The sequence below is a fragment of the Sorex fumeus genome, unplaced genomic scaffold (assembly GCF_029834395.1).
Source record: "Sorex fumeus unplaced genomic scaffold, SorFum_2.1 ptg000097l, whole genome shotgun sequence".
In the NCBI taxonomy this organism is placed as follows: Eukaryota; Metazoa; Chordata; class Mammalia; order Eulipotyphla; family Soricidae; genus Sorex; species Sorex fumeus.
In genome coordinates this window covers 7,389,703-7,415,886 of record NW_026606154.1, presented here as the reverse complement: position 1 = coordinate 7,415,886, position 26,184 = coordinate 7,389,703, and the positions used below count along the sequence as shown (strand labels likewise).

At 42.4% G+C, this 26,184-nt stretch overlaps 1 protein-coding gene and 1 non-coding gene across 2 annotated transcripts in view; one reads left to right on the top strand and one right to left on the bottom strand.

The window, feature by feature from the left end:
- The window catches only part of LOC130041084 (teneurin-2-like), a gene marked incomplete at its 3' end in the record, with an annotated part of 839,548 nt that overhangs the window by 446,550 nt on the left and 366,814 nt on the right, over window positions 1-26,184 (bottom strand). The gene's annotated exons all lie outside the window — the stretch shown is intronic.
- LOC130041108 (U6atac minor spliceosomal RNA) lies at window positions 5,599-5,718 on the top strand. Its single transcript, XR_008795056.1, has one exon. It is a non-coding gene; the product is annotated as a U6atac minor spliceosomal RNA (small nuclear RNA).

The window sequence follows — 26,184 nt, the reverse complement described above, 5'->3', positions numbered from 1 at the left end:
AAGTCACTTCTTTTGTTGTTGTTTTTAATAAGAAAGTCAACATTGACTTTACAAGATGAACAAATAGATGGGGAAAATTAACATCAGCCTCATTAGGTGAGAGAATAAAACTGCTGAGTCTGCATCTACCTTGCACTTCATCAGAAATGTGTTTTTTTTTGGGGGGGGGGGGGACACATTCAGCTGTGCTCAGAACTTAACTCCTGTGCTCAGGGATCACTCCTGGCAGTGCTCAAGAGACCATATGAGGTGTTGAGGCTCAAACCCGGGTTAGCTGTGTGCAAGTCAAATTTTCTATCCACAGTGTAACAGATTCAGCCCCCAGAAATGTTTCTATTCCTTCAGCGTGTGCTTACAAAAGGATAAAGACCTTTAAAACTTATTTTACTTCCCAAAAGGTGCTCAGGATACCTGGAGACTCAGTGGGTTGATGCTAGAATCTAATAACAAGGTTCTACATGGACCCTGTGCTTGGGCGATTTAACCAACAACACTACGGCAAGATGGTGTGTGGGGGGTGAGTGGTGCTGGGGGTCAAAATGGCGGTCAAAAATGGCTGCAGGCAAGGCTTATGCCCGGACTATTGTGTTATCTGTACAGGACAGACCTTAAAATTTTAACAGAAGCTATTTCTTTTGATTTGGATGTTGGGAATAGGGCAACACTTGACAGCATTCAGCATTTACTCCTGACCCTATGTTCAAGGGTCACTCCTGATAGTCTTTAGGGTATCATATATTGTACCAGGGATTGAACTTGAATAGGCCACGTGCCGGAGACTGGGCTGGCCACGTGCAAGGCAGTGCCTTATGCATGCTATAACTTCTCTGGTTTCTACTCCTTTTGATTGCTCAGTAATAAAAAAGTAATGGACTGCTGACTGGCTACACCCAGGATGAACCTCAAAACCAAAAAATGTTGCCATGTCAGACAAGTCACAAGATCCATATGCTGCGGGATTTCCAAAGAAGAAAATTCCTGAAAAGGCAAATGTATGGAGACAGAAAGCAGGTTAGCAGGCACTTGGAGCTGGATGCAAAACACAGCCTGTGCACGGTAGGATGCACTGGGGGCAAGGTGAAAGGAATGTTCCCAAAATAAATACGGTTATGGTGTCTCCGTCCCTCTCAGAGAGGCCGGCAAGCTACCGAGAGTACCTCGCCCACACGGCAGAGCCTGGCAAGCTCCCTGTGGTGTATTCGATATGCCAAGAATAGTAACAATAACGGGTCTCATTCCCCTGACCCTGAAAGAGCCTCCAATATGGCACCACTGGGAAGGATGAGTAAGGGGAGGCTGCTAAAATCTCAGGGCTGGGACAAATGCAGCCATGATTGGCGCCTGCTTGAGCAAATCAACGAACAACGGGATGACAGTGATACAGCGATGGTGTCTCAGGAAAGGTGCTAAAAAACAAATCATTAACCTGGATACTCAAATGGGATAATTTGATATTACTTAAATAACATAAATATAAATATAGGATATATATATATATATATATATATATATATATATATATATATATAGGGCTGGAGCGATAGCACGGCGGTAGGGCGTTTGCCTTACACGCAGCCAACATGGCCAACCTGAGTTCGATTCCTCCGCCCCTCTCCGAGAGTCCGGCAAGCTGCCAAGAGTATCTCGTCCGCATGGCAGAGCCTAGCAAACTACCCATGATGTATTCAATATGCCAAACACAGTAACAAAAAAAAAAAAGTCTCCAATAGAGACATTACTGGGCCCGCTCGAGCAAATCGATGAACAACAGGAGGACAGTGACAGTGACAGGATATATATGCATCTCATATAATATATACATTTCATATATTTTGTATTAATAAAATATGGATCAAGACGACTATTCACAACAATCTGAAAGCTGCATAAACTCATGAGCTAATGAGTGCAGGATGGTTTCAAACCCTACTGCAGAGAGCGTGCTGTTCCAGAGATAACTTTCTCTGTTTTGGTGGCATCAAAAAGTCACATGCTTCTTGGCAGGGAAAAGCATCCTGGGGACAATGTTGGGAACTGAGGGTGGAAGCTTCTCCCTGGAGAACTGTGATGTGGCTCAGTGAGCTATGAAACCGCAGGGAATGAATGCACAGAGAGGCCACTGGCAACTGGTCCCAGAGAAACAAATACTTCCTGTGCACACAGCACACGCGTCAAGGGGTTCAACATCTCCATGCAGTGTGTGCAAATTCAGGGGCTACCGAGGAGGTGGGTCCTCCTTTGAGGTCACTGAGCACCTCTTCCCTCCTTTCCACACTGTGCCTGACAATCTGCAAGGCTATTCTTTCAAAGCCCCAGCCAACGAATTTCCTGGCTGTCTTCATTTGCTGTGGTTTAAGCTTGCCTCTGATCCTTGTCCTGTATCACGGGGATGACGATGAGTGCTAGCTACCTAGCACATAGGTACGGCCAAGTCACACAACGGACTTGATTTGTGTGTGCGTGTGTGTGCGTGTGTATGTGTGTGTGTTTAGAAACACATCTGTGTCTTGCTTGGGTTTAGGGTGCATGATGGGTGGGAGTGAAAATTTCCCCCCCAAAGACAAATCTGGGACATCTACTTGAGCTCTCCTGTCTACAGCAGAAAAGAGCCCAAGTTGTAAATATCCATTTGGCTGACACAAGTGGTAGAGGGGCAGGTCTGGGGGGGGGGGTCCCTATTTGATGATTATGTCTTTTTCTTCACTTGCATTGTTTCTTTCTCATTTCCTCAATATCCAATATTTTTAAAAAATCTAGGGTGTAGCCACAGGGCACAAAAACAAAAGTATGTAATCTGAGGAACTGCGTGTGTGTTTTAATATTTTTTAAAATTATAACACAGTGATTTACCAAGTTGCTCGTAATATAGTTGTTCCAGGCATTCAATGTTCCGACACCAATCCCACCACCAGTGTGACCTTCCCTCCACCAATGCCCCCAGTTTCCCACCCATCACCCCCAGTCTCCCCCCACCCCGCCCTTAGCAGGCACAAATTGACTTCATATTGTTTGTTACAACACAAAGGCGAATGGAATGACCCAAACTTAGATCAATAAAAGTCTATCTAGGTAACTGTATCTCACAATGGTGTTAGTGAAGATTCATTGTCTGAGGATTTACTGGGCTGCCTGGTGCCAGCTGATGGTTTTGTTTCTCACTTGGGGGAAACGGGAGAAAGCGGGCACAGCGTCTCTTGCCAGGCCCTGGGGTGGGCCGACGGTCGGTCCTCACTACGGATTTGATTCCATCCCCCCACACCTGCACTGCCACTTTCTCCTTTGACCCAGAAGGAAGCTGCAACGCAGAAGAAGGGACCTAGCAGCTCCCGGTCAAGGACAGAGCAAGAAGGGAAGCTGAGAGATACGAATCTATTGTTAGTTTTCCCGATTAAAAAAAAAGGTTTTGCTGCCTGGTAGCTTTTGCTAGCTTAGTAAAATAGAGGAAGCTGTTCACCAGGTTATTTATGTTTTGCTCCCTTTCCAAGTCCAAATGGACTTTTCCAGAGATGAAACCACCCACCACTTCTGGGATGAAAAGACAGGGACCAGTTTTTCAAGGGCATCAGATGTTGGTTTGGCTGAATTATCTGGATTAACCCCTTCCTTCCTCAACAGGGCTGGAGCCATAGCACGGTGGGTAGGGCGTTTGCCTTGCACGCGGCCGACCTGGGTTCTATTCCTCCACCCCTCTTGAGAGCCTGGCAAGCTACCAAGAGTATCTTGTCCACATGGCAAAGCCTGGCAAGCTCCCTGTGGCATATTTGATACACTAAAAATAGTAACAACAAGTCTCACAATGGAGACGTTACTGGTACCTGCTCGAGCAAATCGATGAACAATGGGAAGACAGTGCTACAGTGCTTTCTCAACAGACCACCTGATGGATGAGGTGTCCTTGGAATGATAATCACCTCCACTGGCAAACAGCCAGGAGAAGTGGTTGATAGAACGTTGTTCTGGGTCATTACAGGTAACCCCCCATCTCCAAAGCTGATTTGGTTCTATGAGGCCTCATTACGGAAACCAGGAGGGGACACACTATAATGTGAATCTTTATGCGACTGCAGTGAACTTCTGTGAACGCATAAGCAGGGCTGGTTCATTCTGAAAGTGGTCGCTGAGCTTCCATTCTTCAGCAAAGATCCCCAGGCATGAGTGTGCAGTCCCAGTTCCCTGCAGGGCCCCGGGAAATGCAGACTGTGTTGGCGGAGTCCCATGGACACTGTGAGCCTGAGGTCAGCTCAAGGTTTCTCTCTGTCAAACAACTGTTCAAGCCACGCTTCTGGGCTGATTGGGAAAGCCACTAAATTCCGGAGAAAGATGCATCTAGAGAAATGCTATCGCGCATCAAAGCTGATATATAGGATGGAATTTCATAGCAATCTGGTAAGGATGCCTTTTTCTGATGTCTACGAAATCCCATGATCCAAACCCACTTACAACTCGCCATAGCAAAAATTTGATTCTGTTTTAGGCTGCATTGCTAAAGAGGCACCCGAGTCTTGACTATTAGAGTTTCAAACTACATTCTTCCTGCTTACCAAGGAAATTTGCAATTTTTTTTTAACTGCTGAGTTCTCCTAGTCACTTGACAGACAGGCCATGGCTAGTTATATTCCTTCTGTACCTACTGTAGCATGAAAGCCAAACCCAGTGCAGTTAAGTGCTTTGTCCACAGAGGTAGAGTGATTTGAAACGGGTCTGACTTTGATTTATAATCTGAAAGAAATTATATTCATATCTAACCTATATCTATACCCACATCTATATCTATATATCATGGTTTATTATTTTTGGGGGAGGGGGTTAGGGGAGGACAGACCTGGCAGTGCTCAGGGCTTAGTCCTGGTTTGGGGCAACATATAGGTGCTGGGGAATAAATCTGGGCTGTTTGCATAAAAGGTGAGTACCTTAGAGACTGTACTATCTCTCTGGCTCCTGAAAAGATACATTTTTGAGTGACCATAATCAGGTAAAGGTAAAGGCCCTCCCGTTGATCGTCGATTTGCTCGAGCGGGCCCAGTAACGTCTCCATTGGAGACTTTGTTGTTACTGTGTCTGGCATATCCAATACTCTCGGTAGCTTGCCGAGCTCTCCGAGAGGGGCGGAGGAATCGAACTCGGGTCGACCATGTTGGCCGCTTGTAAGGCGAACGCCCTACCCGCTGTGCTATCGTTCCAGCCCTGACCATAATCAGAGAGAAATGAAAACAAGTACCACTTTAAGTGAAAAAAGTACCAGTGCACTGAGCTAGGAATCAGGGATGGGTCAGTCTGCTTCCTTATTCCCATTCTAGCGGGCTATACAGGCTTTGGGGACAGACAAACCAGGCGCAGACAGACTGCTGTGAAGCCCTCAAAATGAGAGGTGAACCTCCTGCCTGATATTCCTCCATGCCCCAACATATTCCATTCATAGATTGTTTATGTACTTATTCTTTCCTTCAATCAACTAAGAAATGACAAAGCACCAATGGCCCTCTGTTTTAGCCCTCCCACACCCCGCCCCAGTAAAGAAATGAGAAGGGATCTATACCCTGATTACGTCATCAAGCTGACATTCTAGGGAAGCGTGAGAAGAGAAAAATAGCCATGCGAGAGTTGTATGAAAAGAGAGAAGGTTAGCATCCTTGACAAGGTTGGAAGAGGATTCTTCTGGCAATGCACATATGGTTAAGGCTCTGTCACCTACCTAGTGGCAGCTAACCAATGTTTTCGAAACTGTGTGACCGAGACCTGACCTTATACAGCTTTGTAACTCTGTATCTCACAGTTACTCAATTAAAAATTTTTTTAAAAAAAGAAGGGAGAAAAAAATCAAATTAACAAAAAACAAATTAACAAACACTGTAGTACTGTAGCACTGTAGCACTGTCCTCCCGTTGTTCATCAATTTGCTCCAGTGGGTCCAGTAATGTCACCATTGTGAGGCTTGCTGTTACTATGTATGGCATATCGAATTCCTCATGGATAGCTTGCCAGGCTTTCCCGTTCAGGCGAGATACTCTTGGTAGCTTGCCAGGCTCTCTGAGATGGGTGGAGGAATTGAACCTGGGAGGAATCGACCGGGTGGGCCGTGCGCAAGGCAAACACCCTACCCGCTGTACTATCGCTCCAGCCCAACAGCAAACAAACAACCGCAACAAAAGAAAATGACTTCACCAAGAAAATAAAAGCAAGAATGAAAAAACAGCCATGTAATATTTTAAGAAATTAAATGGGCAAATGGCAGAGGGAATATACAGGAACTCAAAAGCTAAGGAGATGGGGTTCCCTATTCACAAGCTTGTACAGTGCTGCCTTCCAGGACAAAGGGGAATGTAGGTAGAGCTACAGCAAATGCAAAGTCCCTGGGGTATAAACTAGGATCAGCTGCTGGAGCAAATAGTAGGAGAAAGAGGGTTTTTTTTTTTTTTTTTGCTTTTTTGGGTCGCATCTGGCAATGCACAGGGGTTACTCCTGGCCGCTGCACTCAGGAATTATTCCTAGTGGTGCTCAGGGGACCCTAAGGGATGCTGGGAATTGAATCTAGATTGGCTGCGTGCAAGGCAAACACCCTACCTGCTGTGCTATCACTCCAGCACCGAGAAAGAGTTTCTTTAAAGGCTATGATGGGATCTCGGTGGTAGTCAAGAGATGCATTCCTGGTTCTGGCTAAGATGACTCACTGGTTGAAGAACCAAGTAAGTGCAGGAAAGTGGGCAAACACACAGGCAAAAAACCAACTTGCACAACGCTTAATCTTTAAATATTTTGTTTGTTTAAGCATATTAGTCGGAAAATGTGAACTGATGAGGCAGCCCCAACTGGTCCCTTCACCATTGACGCATTAAGGCTACCATTGCTCAGGATAAACATGGGAGACTCAAATAATAATCGGGGGGGCGGGGTTGGGAATGCACAAAACTTGCCAACAAACTCATTAGAGTGTGTTGAATTCAGTGAAGGGTGAGCAAGAGGATTGGAGCTCACCGGATAAATTTGTTTGCACATGGATTGATCTGCTTGTACCATAATTACTTACAGCTGTTGGACTTTCAGAGTTTATTAGGAACTTAATTTCAAAACTTTCAGGCTGAAAAGATTTTTCTAAGAGGGGAACGTTCGCCACGTGCCGGGAATGGAAGCAGGGAGCTTCTTCCCGCTGAGGCGGTTCTGTATGGTTCACTATTGGTCTCACTATCCCTAACCAAGCGGACTTGCTTGCAATTTTGATTTTTCACACACTTTGCAGAGAGAGCAAAGCCTCTGGATGGAAATGGCATGCACCGTGCAATGGAAAGTTGGATCTAATATGTATTCCAATTACAAAGTCATCTCAGAAAACAGGCTGCCTGCCTGATGTATTCATTTGAAAGCAATTCTTGGGCTAAATTGATCTTTAAATAATCTATCTATATGCTTGTTAATTTAATAGATCAACTGACATCAGGAGAAGACAGGAACTGCTTCATCCTTCACTCTGCCTCGGAGCTGACGACGAGTCCTTTCAGAGCCATTCATCTATTATTCTTTACAAATTAGGAGAAAGGTATAGGGTCCCTGAGGTATAGCTGAGACGATGCCCAACAGCTTCTTCTTACTGATCATCAATCAGAATATTAATACTGTGCCCGGGCCAGCAATTTTGAGCACAGTCTAATTTTTCCCTATTTAAATGAAGACTGTTGTGCTAACTTATGGTGTTATTAAAAGTAAATGAAGTGATTATTTGTACCTAAGCGATTTCCTTCATTTCTAAGACGTTTTCTGATAAGTTCTAAGATTATATAATGAGGACAATTTTAAAAGAAAGTAATAACTCAAAAACCAAAGTATTATCACAGGCTATGATTCCTGTGTGTGTACACTTGCTCACGCATGCATGCATGTACACGCATACACACACATACACACACACACTGTGCACACATATTCTGCCCCTTTGAACCAAATCACTGCATTCAAGTTCTTTTATAATTTGACAGTTTTGTCCTTATTGCCAATAAACCTTACTTTCTAGGTTCCCAAATTCATCTTCAAATGTACATCAGACAACTGTCTATCCACACCTACACCCCTTTTATTCGTTCTTGCTGGAATGCCATTTCTTCCTGAATTGAAATCCCACCCAATTTTCAAGTGCCAACACAACATATCTTAGTAGGAACAGGGCTGTCCCAGTCTATCCCAGGAAAACCAACATACAGACTATTGTTAATACTAATACATTACTTCTCATCAGTTAAAATGTCAACAGCCACTATAATTATAGCAAACACATTGCTCCAAGTTCATGGCTCAGAGCTCTTTTTATGACCGTTTTAATTTTTCACATAGGCCCTAGGACATAGTTGATTTAATTTTCTGACTTTTGCACATGAGCAATGGGAGATCAATCAGAAGTTAAGAACTGGATTTTGGATTCAGCTGGTGTGGCTCTAGATTTCACATCTTCACTCTTAAGCTGTGCCCATGTTAACCTTGCATCTAGAAAGCACTGGAATACAACCAAAGTGCCTGGAACGGTACTTCAAATAAAATTCAGGAAGTGGAGGCCATCTTACTAATATAAGCGATAAATTACAGAAATCATTTACAAGTAATAATAAATATGATAGGATCTATTTATTATTCTCATATTGAATGTCAGTTTGCTTGATGCTCTATAAATCAGCAATCACAACTTTTATGCATGAGTTTGCAACTCACATACAAGGTTGTGCTCTAGAATAGACAATTTGATAAACATGACAGGAATGAATGAATGAATGAATGAAATGAATGACCCAACTAATCCGAGAAGCTTCTGGAAGGCCTCTTCCCTCTCTTCCATGTATCCCTGGGGCATCATGGTAAATCCCACAAAACAATCAGACAAATATTAAACCACTGAAGCATGGATTAAATAAAATTTCCCTTCCATTTCAATGAGCGATTATTTAAAATAAAACCCACAAAGCAATGTTTTTTAAAGTCCACATTCTGAAGTAAAACATGAAAATGATCTGATTAATGCAGATAGCCACTCACCAATTTATATTCTTGAACTCAAGAGAATCATCTAGCTAATTGTATAGGTGATTATTATGCTTTTCACAGAAGTGTGTATCATGCATTTAGAATTTCTAAATTGTGTCTCCAAAAGAATCCTCTTAAATCTAATTATTGTATACTTAGAATTTTCCACAATCAGTTAAAAGACATTTCTTTCTTTAAGGAAAAAAGCTTTTAAATATGTGGAAATCCTCTTGTGAGGAGATGAACTAAACATTAAAAAATTAAGTAAGTAGATATTTTCTTTTGGAAGCTGAGACATACATTAAAATTAACTAGTAAATGGAGGTGGGGGGAAACCTCTCTTTCCCCATATATTTCTTACTACAAACCTAAAAGTTTAGTCTATGATTACAAAAAAAAATTCTAACTAATTCAATAATAACCCAAATTCCTGGAAATCCAATTCTATGGAAATCTGCTGTTTACAAAATCTTGATGAAATATCTTGAACACAATGTCGATGAAGTGACTGAGTTTGAAAAAAGGTTGAAATGCTTAGAAATTTTTACATGGTGAATGATGGGTTCAATGTCAAAAGTTCTCTTTATGGGACCAGAAGAATAGTATAGTGGGTAAGGCATGTCTCATATATAACTGGCCTGAGTTCCATCTCTAGGATACACTATGTCCCCTGATCCTGCCAGGAACTATCCCTGAACACAGTCAGGAGTAATTGAGCCCTGAATACTGATGAATGTGACTCCCAAAACAAACAAAAGAAAGTGATTTTTATGTTTAGTTTACTGAGAATATACTTATGCATGGAAAAGGACATTCACATACAAATAAGAGAAGAAAAGAAAGACTAAAGGAAGGGAGAAAGAAAGGAGAAACTTCATGTGATTCTTGCAATGGTCTCAGATGGAAACAGTAAAAAAAAAATCGCAGCTATAATTCTGTCTGGGGCTGGAGCGATAGCACAGCGGTAGGGCATTTGCCTTGCATGCGGCCCACGCGGCCAACCCGAGTTCGATTCCTCCACTCCTCTCGGAGAGCCTGGAAAGCTACCGAGAGTATCTCGCCCGCACGGCAAAGCCTGGCAAGCTTCCCATGACGTATTCCATATGTCAAACACAGTAACAACAAGTGTCACAATGGAGACGTTACTGGGCCTGCTCGAGAAAATCGATGAACAACGGGATGACAATGACAGTGACAGTGATAATTCTGTCAATTGTCTGATTTTTTTTACTCTCCATTAGTTTTTAAAAAGACAGACTACATAATGTATATATATATATATATGCTTATTTATAAGCATAAAGTGTGTTACTTATAAAGTACATACTTTCATGTATGTGTCAGTAAATGTAGGGGCATGATAAAATAAATTTGAGAATAAAATTCAATAGTTCCTTTCTAGACCACATTTGAGGGGAAAAAAATACTCTCGACGATGACAATGTCAATATTTGGGATATTGACAACGTCACTATTAAGGGATTTCCAAATTGAAACTTCATTTTGTCAGTACTCTAACATTCTTTGACTTGCCCCAAACGAACTATAAGCCTGTCCTTTAAAACTGATGCCTAGGCCTGTATATTCGAGCTAATTTCATAAAATCCCATTCTGGTGCTAATCTCTTTGACTGTGGGTGGGGTGGGGTGGGGGGAATGGAGCAATAACAAATGAATGCTTTCAATGCTTTAGGGAGGATTTCGATATACAGTTCGTTTACCACTTCCTGGCTGAGTAAGTTGGGGATCTTAGGGGATTCAGGTGGGATTGCTCAAAGTTAAGTACATGGTAAAAGAACTTTATTTACAGGGCCATCAATTTTCTTTATGAAGCTGGGACTTCAGAGAGAACATTGGATTATGAATCAAAAGACGTGGCCTTAGCTCCAGAGGTGATTCCGCAACTAAGCAGTTGGATGACCTTGATCAAGTTTAACTTTTCTGGTAGGTAGAAAGTGGGGAAGAAGGAAGGAATAGAAGAAGGGAGGAGGGGAGGAAAGTAGGAAGGAAGGAAGGAAGGAAGGAAGGAAGGAAGGAAGGAAGGAAGGAAGGAAGGGAGGGAGGGAGGGAGGGAGGGATACTTAGTAAAGTTTCTGACATGTACGGAGCCTCTTTTTTATATTTAGTCTAATATGAAATAAATCATATGAATAATTAATCCTAGTAATTAAGCACCTAGCAAAATTTAAAAAACAACCTTCCTTTCTTTTTTCCATCCTTCCTTTCCTTCTTCCTTTCCTCCTTTCTTTCCTTCATTCCTACTGTCTCTCTGTCTCTCTTCCTCTCTTTCCCTCTTTCCCCCTTTCTGTCTTCCTTCTTGTATGGCTCAGTGGCTGCTCTTGGCTAGTGCTCAGGGATCCGTGTGGTACTGTCAGCCTGGCTTCCCACAGGTACACACGTGCTCCAGCCTCTTGACTGTTCTCCAAGACCCAACATGACTAGTCTCCTAGACATTTTCTCTAACTTTGTGGTTTTAAAATTTAAGATCTTTGGGAATTCCATGCTAAATATCAGAAGAGTAGTTTTCTTGCTCCCATAATCTGGATGTATCCTATAGGTTAAATTAGAACACAATCAGTGGTACTTGCAGTACCAACTCTGTGTCTTATAAATAAATAAAATAATAAAGGCCCTCCCGTTGATCGTCGATTTGCTCGAGCGGGCCCAGTAACGTCTCCATTGGAGACTTTGTTGTTACTGTGTCTGGCATATCGAATACTCTCGGTAGCTTGCCGGGCTCTCCGAGAGGGGCGGAGGAATCGAACTCGGGTCGGCCATGTTGGCCGCTTGTAAGGCGAACGCCCTACCCGCTGTGCTATCGCTCCAGCCAAAAAACCAAGATTTTCCAACTCCTGGGATCATCAGAATCACTTGTTGAGTTTTCAGAATCCCACATTCCAACCCTGGTCTTTCTGATACAGCACATTTGAGCAACAAATTTATCTGAGCTCTTTTCATGACCAACTAACTCTAAAAGAACCAAAAGCAGGTCTAAAGCACGTGTTCAAAAGACAAAAAACACATTCACTATCTCAACCTTCCAATATAACAGGACATTCAATCTCTGTGGACATTGAATCGATGAATCAAAGAAAAATTTTGGCTGGTAACATACAATACTGGCTTTCTCATCAGGATAACAAAATGGTCTATTATGTTCTTGGAGATTTATTACCAGAGATGGATTTCCATTTATTAATCAAATATTTTGAACAACTGTCCCTACTTGAATTGTAGCTGAGTAATCCAAAGTTGTTATTAAAAGTTGTACAAAGTTATAGGTGAACAGAAAAGGCAGCAGAATGACAGGAGGAAGGAATGATGAAGGAAGAAATAGAGGAGAAAGCAAATCAGCTAAGGTCCACTTTCAAGGAACTAGGTGAAACCACACAAAGTTAGGCTGATTAGCACCAGAAATTCTAGTTCTGCTTTGAAAGATCCCTTAAGCTAACCTTTTGAGAGTGTCAGACGAAACTCAACCTGATATTATGAAGCAAATGAGCTTGGATGAAATCCAACATCCAGCACATGTTTTCAAGAACATTTTGACTGATTTGCTCCAATTATCTCTGAATGTCTCTAAGAACGTTCCTCTCCAAATTCCACTCATTTGTCAAGGACCAATTCAAGTTTTTATGTTTTTTTTTTCGCCCCCTGAAAGGGTTTTTTTTTTCTTCCACACATCTCAAGCTCTACATATTTTTTCTTAAAACTTTTGGAACTTGTGTTGACAAAACCATTCTGTCAACCAGGTAGGGGCGTAAACTCTTTCGGCACAGAGACCAGATTGGATAAACCAATAAGAATGCCCTAATTAGACCTGAACCCAGGTTCTGTGCTGCCATCTTTGTCTATTTGGGACCATCCCTGGGCTCTGTACAGGACTCCATCCAAGTCTCCTGTGCTCCAGATCCTAGGCTATCAACTGAACTCTGTTCACACTATTTTTTTATAACAATATTTACTCCCTGTGACTGGCTCCCCAATATTAAGCTCTAGTTTGAACCCCTTACTTCAGTCACTGTCTTCCACACGTTATTACACAGATAAATAACCAACACCTCAATCTCAAAATAGACACAATTAAACGTCTATTTCCCCTACATTTTCTACTGATGCTTTTATTATTTTTGCTATTATTATTACTATTATTATTACACAGCCTAGAATCATGCAAGTATCACTCCTAAGTTCTCCCTCTACTAAAACTCTACTTGCAATATGGATACCCTGTCAGTTTTACCTCTGAAAATGCTAACAGGAGAATGACAGAGAAATCACACTTCAAAGCAGTAAGTTGTCAAGTCCTATCAACTTCTCCTTTTGGTTCTGTTCTTTAGTTTTGTCAACATTGACCAAAGCATGTCCCTACTGGAATATTTTTAATTAGTTTTCATCTTTTCTTAAACTAGGTTTTCATGTAACTCTTTTGAGCTAGATAAAAATCTTAAAAGCCTTGCATGTGTGTGTGTTTGTGTGTGTGTGTATGTGCGCGTGCGTGTGTCTATCAGTCACTGGTCCAAACAAAGTCAAGGGATTGCTTTGAAAGTGAAGAGTAGAAAGCTTAATCACTTCGGGATTCATAATTGATTTATTGCTCCCAACTGGGCAGATTTAAATATGGCTCCAGCGGGTGGCTGCCTACCAAATATGTATTAAAAAGCTGATTCAACATGTAGTGCTGAGTAGATTTATTGATTCTCTACTCCAGTGTCACTTTGCCATTTTATTATGTTTATACGGTCTTCACATATTTCGTAACGGGCCAATTTATTCACAAGGAATACAGAACGATTTTCTTTAAGAGCTCGCTCCTTCTTGCAGGGGTACCTGGTATGTTTGGTGCCAGGACACGCTGTCTCCCAGAGACACACATGACGAATGAGATTAGGGCTGCATTGGGGGCAAAGACTTTTCACTTCACTCCCCGCCACAGGGAGCACTAGAATTCTGCTGAGTGGGCCCTCCTGGGGGGCTGAGAGACTGGGGAAAGCAACAATCCCTGTGGCTGTTTCAAACTCTCTTTCGGCAAGATATTTGTTAATGGGTCAAACTAACCCATCAACAACCACCCTTCTGGCAGTGAACAAATTACTAGGCTCAAATCTTTACCAAGTATGTTCTATATATTTTTACTCACCTTCAGACCCCCAGATGGGTCTGAAGGTGAGTAAAACTGAATCACATCCTGACCCCACAGTGCCCAACAACCCAGGCATTCAAAAGATAATCATAAAATGACAACTCCAAAATCTGAGCTGACAAAGACCAAGCCAAGGTATTGATGAGAAGGTGGGATGGACATTTTGACTTAGCTCAAGGATAAGGAATTCAGAGTCCGGGGCGAGCTTTTCTGAGGGAACAGATGGGAAGTAAACTCTGAGAAAGGAGACTGGGGTTCAACCCTGGGTACTGGCTTGGTGGACTGAGCAGCACCAGGAGCAACACCAGACCACTGTGCCCAGCTGGGTATGGACCAACCATGCAAAAAGGAGAAGTGAATTACAACAAGGCGAAGGGAGCACTGTTGAGGAAAGAAAGGGGAGAGGAACCGGAAGTGAAAGGAAGAAGCTCGAGATAGCGGAAGTGGAAAGAAGAAGCCCGAGACACAGGAAGTGGAAGGAAGACGCAAAAAGCCAAACAGAAAGAAGCAAGACCTAGCAAAAGCAAGCAAAGGGTTCTTGGGCAAAAGCTCAGAGGCTAAGATGGGGTATTGGAGATGAAGCTTAGCAGTGACTTCTCTGTCTGAAAGACAATGAGAAATTTCTGGCCAGTGAGTTCGGAAGATAGACCCTGGGGTTATGGGGGTAGGGGGGTGACCTCACTTCTACTGCAGAATGAATGAATGGCTTCAAGGTAGAGCAGTGACGGGCAGCATGACGGGGAGGAAATCTGGTTAGTGGAAAAAAGCAACTAGGAGGGAGCTGATGGATGGGTACAAAGACAGGGGAGTGGCAGGAAAGAGATTGCATAGGATGGAGGGAGGGAGGGTTATCCTGTGGGGCAATCCCCTGGAACTTGGTGGTGGGTGGAATATAGGGATGAAGATAAAGAATGGTGGAATATACATGGCATTGATTCAACAAGCTGGAACAGGCAGGTATGGTGGAAATACCTGGATTGGGACTCCGAGACTAAACTTCAGACCATTCCTTGTCTGCTGCAATAATTTCTTCCTTCTCTACTGAACCTATCTTGGCTTATAAAATAGCCATTATGATATAATACTTGAGAAACTAATTGTGAGGGTTAAAAAACAGGTGTAAAATGCTTGGCTGGAACATACTTTGGAATATGGCAAATGCTCAGAAAATGTTGACTCATTTCCACTTTATTTTTAATTTCTAGTTTTGAGGGCCACATCTGGTTGGATTCAGGGATTACTCCTGACGCTGTGCTCAGGAATCACTCCTTGTGGGGCTTGGGGACCAGATGGGATGCCGGAGATCAAACCCCTGTCAGCCATGTGCAAAGCAAGTGCCCCACCAACTGTATTATTGCTCTGGTTCCTCATTTCCACCTTTCTAAGATTTGCACTTGCAACTGATGTTCACACCTACCAGACCATACATGGTATGACTGCAACCAATATCATCCAATCACTCTAAACAACAGCCCTGTCAACATTTCAGCAACTTTATTCTGTCTCTGGATGTACCCAGGGGGCTCTAGCTTAGCATCTTTGCAAAAGCTATTTTCTCTGCTTGGAATACTTCAGATCTTACTGTAGCTGGCACTCTCTTTTGCTCAGCACTTGGTAACACTCTGAGAGTGGCCTGCCAGCTCCCCACCCGCTATAGAATAACCCACTTTCTTGTCACATTATTCCACTGTTATTTTCTTTACTGGGCTGGGCGGAGAGCATAGCAGGTAGGGCGTTTGCTTTGCACAAGGCCAACTCGGGTTCAATTCCTCTGCACCTCTTTGAGAGCCTGGCAAGCTACCAAGAGTATCTTGCCTATATGGCAAAGCCTGGCAAGCTACCTGTGATATATTCGATATGCCAAAAACAGTAACAACGAGTCACACAATTTGTTGTGAGATGTTACTGGTGCCTGCTTGAGCAAACTGATGAACAATGGGTGGGCAGTGCTACAGTGCTATTTTTTTCACCAGCTTAATCTACTTTTTTCCTTCCAAGTTTATAGTATTGCCCACTACGATGCTAATACAAAGAAGACAGCTATCTCATATAAATCTTTGGAATCTATATCTCATAAATCCCATGGAGCTGCACTATAGTATAAAGCAGATATGGAATGAATGTCTGATGCACACACAGATGAATAAATGAATGATAGCTACGTTTGGATTGGATCATGGACCATCCACTGACCCAAAGTCCCTGAAGAGACTTCTCCAGTAGGGTCAAAAGTAATATCCATCCTCAATCATTTTGCCAGGGGAGGAACTTCCCATTCTGGGATTGAAAAGTGACTTTATGGAAAAAATCTCCATGTGTATTTTTGCTTTGCTCATTTCCCCAGTGAGTAGTTGGGGAATCAGATTGCTAGCATAGTTAATTTTGGGGTTTGGGGGGTTATGTGGAGTGTTCTTTTGCTTTTTGGGTCACACCTGGAGATGCTCAGTGGTTACTCCTGGCTCTGCACTCAGGAATTACTCTTGGAGATGCTTGGGAGACCATATGGGATGGCAGGGATTGAACCCGAGCTGGCTGGGTGCAAAGCAAGAGCCCCAACTGCTGTACTATCACTCTGCTTCCTAGTTAAGTTTTAAATATATTAGAAATGGTGATTTCATTTTGATTAATAAATGCTTTGGGAACTGTAAAGTTTTGTTTTGTTGTTCTTTTAAAGACTAATTGCCACTGAAATCTTCACACACTTTCCAGACCCTCTACGATAGCCAATGAAAAGGACTTAGTTTTCCCCATAAAACAATCTCATTTTTTCCCTTTTTTTCAGAGTCTGAACTACAAGATCTAACAAGCAGTATATTTCTGGGGGATTATATCACACCCTGGGTGGTATCCCGAGGCACAAAGAAAGACAATAATGTCCCCAAATTTTGGAGGGTTTTATTGCCTTAATGGATAAATTGAATCTCTATGTAAGAAAAAGTGAGAAAATCTTCCCTGTGTATTTATTGGTCGCTGCAAAGGTGAGCATGGAATGTTAGAATGTTATTATCACCCCACCAGTAAGCCTTGAAAGTGTTCAGAATCTGGGGGACAAAAACCAAACCCCAAAACAAAAAAAAAATCACCGCTAAGGTTTATATTCTAGTGTGAAGTTAGTTCATCTACCTGCTCAGACTTGAATTTTATATGATTTATTTCAAGTATTTGGCCCAGAGAGACTTGGGTATAATAACCATCAACTGAGAGAAAAATGTGTACCAGCAAGGCATATGTGTAAATATGGGAATAATGAATATATATTCATCAGTTAACACTGATAGAGCCTTTAGTACCTGTGAGGTACTTGAACCTGAGCTCTTTGTCTACACTAGAATTGTTGTAGGAGCAAACCATTTATAGTTTCTTTTTCAAGATCAAGACACGAATTAGGAAATTCACCTATGGGTATACACCTAGAAAGCAGTTATCCAGCATTTCAAACTGAGTCTCTGCCTCAATTTCTCTTTTTCAACATCTTGTTTTACATCTTTTGGGCTATACCTTGGGACTCAAAGCTCCACTCTCTAAGGTAGAAAATGGTGATGATGAAGTTACTTTGTCAATTATTTTGAGAGGCTTTTTTTAAATTAAACAGCAGAGTTGTTTTATTGTTCTTAATAACTAATGATAATCATCTATGACTAGCACTTATGCCAAGTTCTGGGTCAGGAAGATCCAACAGCAAGGACCTCTTGTCTAGGTCACTCAATATACTTGCTTTCCACTCCCACACACCAGAGCTAAAGGTTCGATGAGTAATACCAGGAATGAACAGACAGCCTCAGAACACCAGCAACAGCAAACAACACAGTCTTTATTAAAGACTTTCTCTAACACCTTATTTAACCCCCCACCCCATCCCTAAAAGGTGTATTACTCTCTCTCTTTACAAATGAAATAGGCCACATAAGGTGATTTGTCAGACAAATAGCTAGTACTGAGGCTGAATAGGAACCCTGGAGAGCTGGAGGAGAGGGAAGGAGGGAGAGAGGGAGGGAGGGAGGGAGGGAGGAGGAGGAGGAGGAGGAGGAGGAAGAGGAGGTGGTGGAGGAAGAAAGAGGGGTGAGGAGGAGGAGGAAGAGGAGGTTTTAGAAACAAGGTGACCTTGAGCTTCAGGAAGCCTTTGATATTCAGAGTATAAGAAATGTCACAGAAGACCCAAGGCCAAATGCCATGGGAAAGGCAAGTAACACTGTAGACAGAAACAAGATAGGATGAGAAGAAATCTAAATTTTAATTCCAGCTTCTGGTCACTCCTACAAGTATTGGAATCAGTGGGAATTGTGCTCTGTTACAAATTCTACAATTTGGCGGGCATGAGAAGATGCCAAGTCTTTGGGAATAATCTAGATGGCGGGAGCATGGGGGTTTGAGAATCAACGCACTATAGTTATTGAGATTTACTGGGGTAAGTCGAAATCAAACATTCAACCCCGGGGATCCCAAGATTGTCGGGAAACTGGTTGTCAGAATTATTGTCTTTTTCCCACAGTAAAATATCAGCAGATGAACTCCAGCATCTGGTCTTCACATGGATAATGGGATCCCACAATCTCTTTCCAAGCAAACTCATATCCTGAATTATCAGCACCCAGATGAAATGCAGTTAATAGCTGAAATTGCTGTTTTCTTTCGTGGGTTGCCTTATCTCTTTTTAACAAGCCTTACTTACTAGGGTAATTGCACCGAATTCAATCTATTATCTATGGACTAATTCATTAGGGTGGCTTCAACTTTGGGGGGGAAATGGATGGGTTTTCACTGTCCACCCCTCCATTCCACAAATTGACACTGTAAAACAAGCCAGGACCATCTTTATGTAGAACTCCAATTCCGGAAATAAAAATCAATGAAGACATTTCCTCTCCTCGAGAGCTTCTGTCAGTGTTCTGCTCCCGTGGCTCCCTGCCGAAGCCTCTGGGTAAAAAGGAGGACAACTCTAATCAGAGAGAGACTCATTGTCTTCGGCAAGCGTGAACAATGCATTTCTGGGCCAGTGCCCTTCAGCAGTGTGACAGGCCCTGCTTTCCTGCCTTGGGGGGAAGGCAGAGCCTACCCCCTGGAATGCCATCATCAGTCCAGAGAGGGAAAAGGGTCTCACCTTGCTTGCCTTCGAGCAAAATGCCAGTCCTTGCCACCAGAAGGACAGTCCCTTCCCCCTGGATGTCTGCCTTGGCCTGTGATTTCAGCTGGGGCCGAGATTTGGTTAAGGATGGCAGTGTTGGGGCTGGAGCGATAGATAGCATAGCGGGTAGGACATTTGCCTAGCATGCGGCCGACCCGGGTTCGATTCCCAAAAAGCAAACAAACCAAAAATTAAATAAATAAAAGGATGGCAGTGTCTCCCAGATACTGTTTTTCTTCCCAGTTCTAACTGGGTTCCTCAAAATCACATGCTGCTTAAAATAAATAAATAAATAAATAAATAAATAAATGATAGCTTTCAGATTCCATATTCTAGAAACGATGATTTATTTTCAAAAAGTCCAGGTAATAGTTGGGGTGATAATACAGGGGGGTTGGGTGCTTTCCTTGCATGTGGCACACCTGAGTTCAATCCCAGGCACCACTGAGGGCCCCTTGGAACCTGCCAGTGATGTACACAGGAGAGGGAAGACCACCTCCCAAGACAACGGCAAAATTTCCTCGGAAGAAATCGCCTTAAAGTTGCTGGGAGAGCCTGATAAGACCCTCAGAAGAAAACAGGGAAAAACTGGAACTAAGGCCTGATAAGACCCTCACCCATCTACAGCAGAAAAAGAAGGTCCTGCAGAAAAGAAAGGCCAGGAAAGGAATTTCAACGAAGAGCATCACTAATCTCAATCCCCCTGGTAACCGCCTTAGCAACAGACTTTGACCTAGGTAGAAACCCCACTTGGGGCCAGATTGGAGAGACCCTATAAAGGTCACCTTGAACAAAGGAAGCGTGCACATATGCTACCCAAGCCCGTGTGCTGCTTGTGCCCACATGGCTGAGCACGTGTGGTACATGAGCACATGTGTGGCCCGAGCATATGCATTACCCGCATCTCCCCTCTTGAGATGTGGACTTTCGTGCTTTCCTATCTAATGCTGGGATGTGTGTAGGATGTGGGTTTCTCCACCCTTGCAGAAACCCGGGGATCTCTCTTGAGAAGGTTACTTTCCATTTTCTCTCTCTCACTTTCTCTCCCTCCTTCCCTTCAAAACCTCCAAACAAAAACTATGTAATTTCACTGCTCCTGAAATTCCTTTCTGCAAAGTGAGACAAGAACCCAGTAACCCTGGGTCCTGGGTGGCAGAGACAAATCGGGAGAAAGTGACCGTGTTTCTCCTCCCCACTTCACATGAACCACCCGTGGGGCCCACCTACATCACCAGGAGTGATTCCTGAGCACAGAACCTGGAGTAAGCTCTGAGCACCGCTGGGTGTGGCCCCCAAATCAAAAAGTAAAAAGCCCAGGCGAGTCACATACAAATCCCGTATTTATAAACTAATGACCTATCATGGCACTGTCTTCCCATTGTTCATCGATTTGCTCCAGCTGGCACCAGTAACATCTCCATTGTGAGGCTTGTTGTTACTGTTTTGGGCATATCGAATACACCACGGGGAGCTTGCCAGGCTCTGCTGTGTGGGCAGGATACTCTCAGTAGTTTGCGAGGCTCTCCGAGAGGGATGGAGGAATCGAACTCGGATCGGCCATGTGCAAGGCAAACGCCCTACCGGCTGTGCTATAGCTCCAGAATTTTGTTCTTTTTTTCTAAAAAGTTACTTAGCCAAATGAAGAGGGAAGACTGAAATTGTTTCCTATAGGGCACCAAGAAATGGGTTTAATTTTGTGAAGTATGTCAAATTGATCTAGGAAGCCAGTACAGAAATACGCATATTATTGTTCAACCTGAGATCATTCTGTGCACCATGAAGAACTCTATGCCCACATTTTTAAGATTGATAAGAGTACGTTTACCCCAATTTTCAGAATACATAAATACTAGAACTTCCAGCATTGCACCTATAGGGTAAAAGATGGAAATGGAATCTCTGTGGTGAACTTAATGTAGTGTAGAAAGATGTGGATTTAAAAAGACGCCCACCTGAGGCCCATACAATGTTTCCATGCAATGCTATTTTGATAAGATATATATATTTTACATAAAGTTAATAATGATTTCACTTTTAAATAAATATTGGCCCTCCAAAAGCAATGAGGGAGAAAAATGAAACCACTCTTGGAAGATGAGGTGGAACTTCCAAACCATACTCACTGTCTTCTGATGTCTTTGCCTTGAACCAAAAGCAAAATATGAAGCCCCTTCCCCTTTAAATCTGGTCACAATCAGTCCGGCTGTCCCAATGGCTGGAACAGCAGGTATAACTCCAGGTAACAGAGTTGGGTCAGAGGAGAGATTCTGTTCTTGCTTTTAATAAACCCCTTTCGCACATGCAAACTACCAAGCCTGAGGGCCTTCAAATTAGCTGTGGAAGACCCTCAGCAGGAAAAATCTTGGGGTTCTCTCTCCAACTGCCAGCCCCAACCTGGGAGGCAAGAGAAAAAGCTACCGAGGAACCTACAGAGCGCCTGACCCAGTAAAGTTCTCAGATACTATATTTGGGACAGATAACTTGGTTGCAACCTCTAGAGAGGTTTTGAGGCAGAACCTACTTAATGAATCCCCACTCCAAAAGTTGACCCATAAAACTGTGAGCGTTGCTAAATGCTTGTTATTGTTTCAAGCCCCTAAACTCAGGGAAGATTTGTTTTATAGAAATAGAGCATTAATCCACATACAAAGCCTTTCCTTAATAACCTAGAGTTTGACTTTACTTCTGCCTTATTTATATTTATATGTAGATATATGTATATATATATATACACATGTCCGTTCCATAGTATAGACATTTACCTATTTATACAAACATTTTAATATAAATTTATTTATATATATATGTTTATACATAAATATTTGTTTCAGGCTGGAGCAGTAGTACAGCGAGTAGGGCATTTGCCTTGAACGTGGCTGACCTGGGTTCGATTCCTCCATCCCTTTTGGAGAGCCTGACAAGCTACCGAGAGTACCCTGCCTGCAGGGTAGAGCCTGGCAAGTTCCCTGTGGCGTATTCGATATGCCAAAAACAGTAACAACAAATTTCACAATGGAGACATTCCTGGTGCCCGCTTGAGCAAATTGATGAACAACGGGACAACAGTGTGACAGTGCTACAGTGCTACATTTGTTTCAAACTATATATGTGGTGTATATACATACACACATGTGTGTGCTCCATACTAGAGAGACGAACACATCTGAAATAAGTAAATAGTTCATAATTTATAAGCACTGCAGTCTACTTCCTAGTAAAACATGCAAAAAATAGGAGAGCCACATGCAAAAATAAATAAATAAAAAGACACCGGACTCTTTCCTCACACCATACACAAAGGTTAATACCAAAAAAAAAAAAACCTTAAAAACCTCAGATTTATAAAACACATGTCACAGTCACAGTCACAGTCCTCCTGTTGTTCATCGATTTGCTCGAGCGGGCCCAGTAACGTCTACATCATGAGACTTGTTGTTACTGTGTTTGGCATATCGAGTACGTCACGGGTAGCTTGCCAGGCTCTGCCGTGCGGGCGAGATACTCTCGGTAGCTTGCCGGGCTCTCCAAGAGGGGCGGAGGAATCAAACTCGGGTCGGCCATGTTGGCTGCGTGCAAGGCAAACGCCCTACAGCTGTGCTATCGCTCCAGCCCATAAAACACATGAAGGAAAACAAAGGTATAACTCCCCAGGATATGGACCTCAGAAATGTCTTTACTGATTTGACTCTGTTGATAAAGAGAACAAATACAAGCAAATGAACTCAATAACAACAACAACAACAACAACAAAAACCAATAATTTTATTTCAAAAATGAAGAGAAATGGAGAGATACTTCCCCAATGAAGACAAGTGGATGGTCACTAATGAAAAATTGCCATCAGTAAAATGAAAATCAAAGTGATAATGAAAAGTCACTTCATACAGGTGAGAGTGGCATATATGAATTAAAAAAAAGACCAGAAACAACCATTGATGATGACGTGGTGAAAAATTATCCCTCATACATTGTTGGTGGGAATGTTATCTATATTCAGCTTCTATGTATGGAGTCTTCTCAAATAGTTAAGACTAGATTTTCCAGGTGACCAATGATTCCACTTCTTAGTACCTATCCCAACAACACTAAAGCACTCAAAAAGATGCATATGCCCCCATGTTTATTACTGCATTGAATACAACTTCCAGGATACAGAAGCAACCCAAATGCTCACTGACTCAGGGTGGATAAAGAAATTGTGGTATACATACACCCTGGAATACTACTCACCCATAAAAAAAAAGATGAAAGCTTGCATTTTTTTACAGCATGAGTGGAGTTAGAAGGCATCGTGTTAAGTGAAATAAGTAAGAGGGCAAAGGGCAAATACAGATGAGCTTACTCATCATTAGTGTATAAAGAAATAGAGCAAGGAAGCAGTATCAGATGATTTAAAACCCTTGGATTTTTTATAATTGAACTGGGGAAACAAGCTGTAATTCCAGACAATGATTTGCTAAATGAAGCAAATAAAGTTTTATGGGATGGCACACTGGAAAAATCCACCTTTGCTTAGATGATGAATGGATCTTTAGTGCAATAGCACGGGTGTGAGTGTTAGCCATACTATGGCTCTCCTTAGAGTGTTATATATCTATGGACGAACATTACAGCTAAGTGTTTGATAATGGGGTTATAGAATATATCCTGTAGATCCTGACAGACTTTCTCATTATGAAGTCATTCATGACAAAAAAGCCACCGAGTGTTGTTAAAGTCCCTGAATTCCAAAGCCTTTGTTGCAGAATCTCATCGGAGACCCCTAATACTCCTTGCAGCTGTATGAGTAACTTGGTAAGCCATGATTTGTCTTTGGAGGGTAAGATGTACTCCATAAATCATATGATAAATATTAATACATAAAACATGTCACAGCCCAACTTCTAAATAAGGTAAAGGTAAGGTAAAGGCCCTCCCGTTGATCGTCGATTTGCTCGAGCGGGCCCAGTAACGTCTCCATTGGAGACTTTGTTGTTACTGTGTCTGGCATATCGAATACTCTCGGTAGCTTGCCGGGCTCTCCGAGAGGGGCGGAGGAATCGAACTCGGGTCAGCCATGTTGGCTGCTTGTAAGGCGAACGCCCTACCCGCTGTGCTATCGCTACACCCGCACAGCGGTAGGGCGTTCGCCTTACAAGCGGCCAACATGGCCGAGCCGAGTTCGATTCCTCCGCCCCTCTTGGAGAGCCCGGCAAGCTACCGAGCGTATTCGATATGCCAGACACAGTAACTTCTAAATAATTACTGATTTTTTTCTCAAAGGAGACAGACCTTCCTTGGCTAGAGTTGAGAGAGAAAAACAAGCCCAATAACCAATCCTTCTACCAGCATCTTCTCTGAACACACACACACACACCACATACAATGGACGTGCAACCCCCATCCAACTTATACACATATGCAACAACACATACCATCAACACATGCTCATGTGAACCCATCCCAAGCAATTTGAAATGCAGTAATTGCGCATGGAGCAAAAAAAAGGTGGTGAAGGCAGCCGAAAGATCAGCCAAAGAGATGATCTTGGCGAAATTTCTTCTGTGTCCACTGCAGGAAGGAGCCAGGTGTGAGTGCACTGTGGAGAGCAGGGACTGAAATCATCTAAAGGCATTCGTATTCAGTTTGAAAATAAAACTCTCCATGCTGGCCAAACAAATCCTGCTGGCAGCGAGGAAGCCTGCTGATGCCAGATTGTAATCACATTGGGTTTGATGGCAAAGGCAGGGTTAAGAGGAGAATGCAAATTGCATGGGCTAACTGGACTAGAGAGAATTTCACACATTTTTTCTATTTTATTTTACTTTGCATGGCGTTGGAAATGACCAAGAAGAAACGGAGGAGCTAGAAAGGGGGAGTTCAGGGACTTCTGGGAATTTTCTGTAGAAATCATGCCATGAAACAGGACCGCGCCAATCCTAGTAGACTGAACTCAGTACAAGAAAACAAATAACATTTCTGTTTTCAGGGGAGGTTAGAAGGACTTAAGTGAGATATGTATGCAAAAGAGTTGGCTCTAAGCCAGAAATCTTAGCCCTCTTTCATGGATCAGGTGCTGAATGTATTTTGAACTCCTCTGCCATCTTACACCATATCTTATAGTCCCATTTAGTTTCATTATTTTTGGATGCAATCTTAAGAGAATTTTAAGGTAGTTCACAGTATTTGATTACATTTTAATATTCAAACACCAATCCCACCCCCATGACACCTTCCTATCACCATATTTGGGATGTTTCCATCCCAAACCCCAATCTCTGTTCCAAAGCAGAACTGAAATACTATATTTCGTATAGTTTATTATGAAAAACCACTGAAAATGCTACAAAAAAGTATCCATAGAGGAAAGAGTGTGAAGATTGTTCTATTTTGGTGGGGGGCAATTAAGACCTTGTATGAGGTATCACTAACATGTTAAAGGTTAAGCCTTATGAACTTTCATATATATATCTGAAAATACATATATGTATAGATATTACATTTATATACATGTATATCATTGTATCACTGTCATCCCATTGATCTTTGATTTACTTGAGAGGGTGGCAGTAACGTCTCTATTCCTCCAAGCCGAGAAATTAGCAGTCTCTTTTTACTTATCTTTTCCCAATAATTGGAGGCTCTTTCAGGGTCAGGGGAATGAAACCTGTTGTCATTACTGTATTTGGCATATCAAATAGGCCATGGGGAGCTTGCCAGGCTCTGCCCATGTAGGAGAGATACTCTCGGTAGCTTGCCAGGCTCTCCAAGAGGCATATATTTATATATTTCTCTCTATGCGACACATCATAAGACACTTCCTACCCTTTCCCATAATTATTACATGATATCTGATGGGATTCAGACAGTAGGCAACATATATGTATATATACATACATATTTTTCCTTCTATGATAGGTTGCCTACTTTTTTCTTTAAAA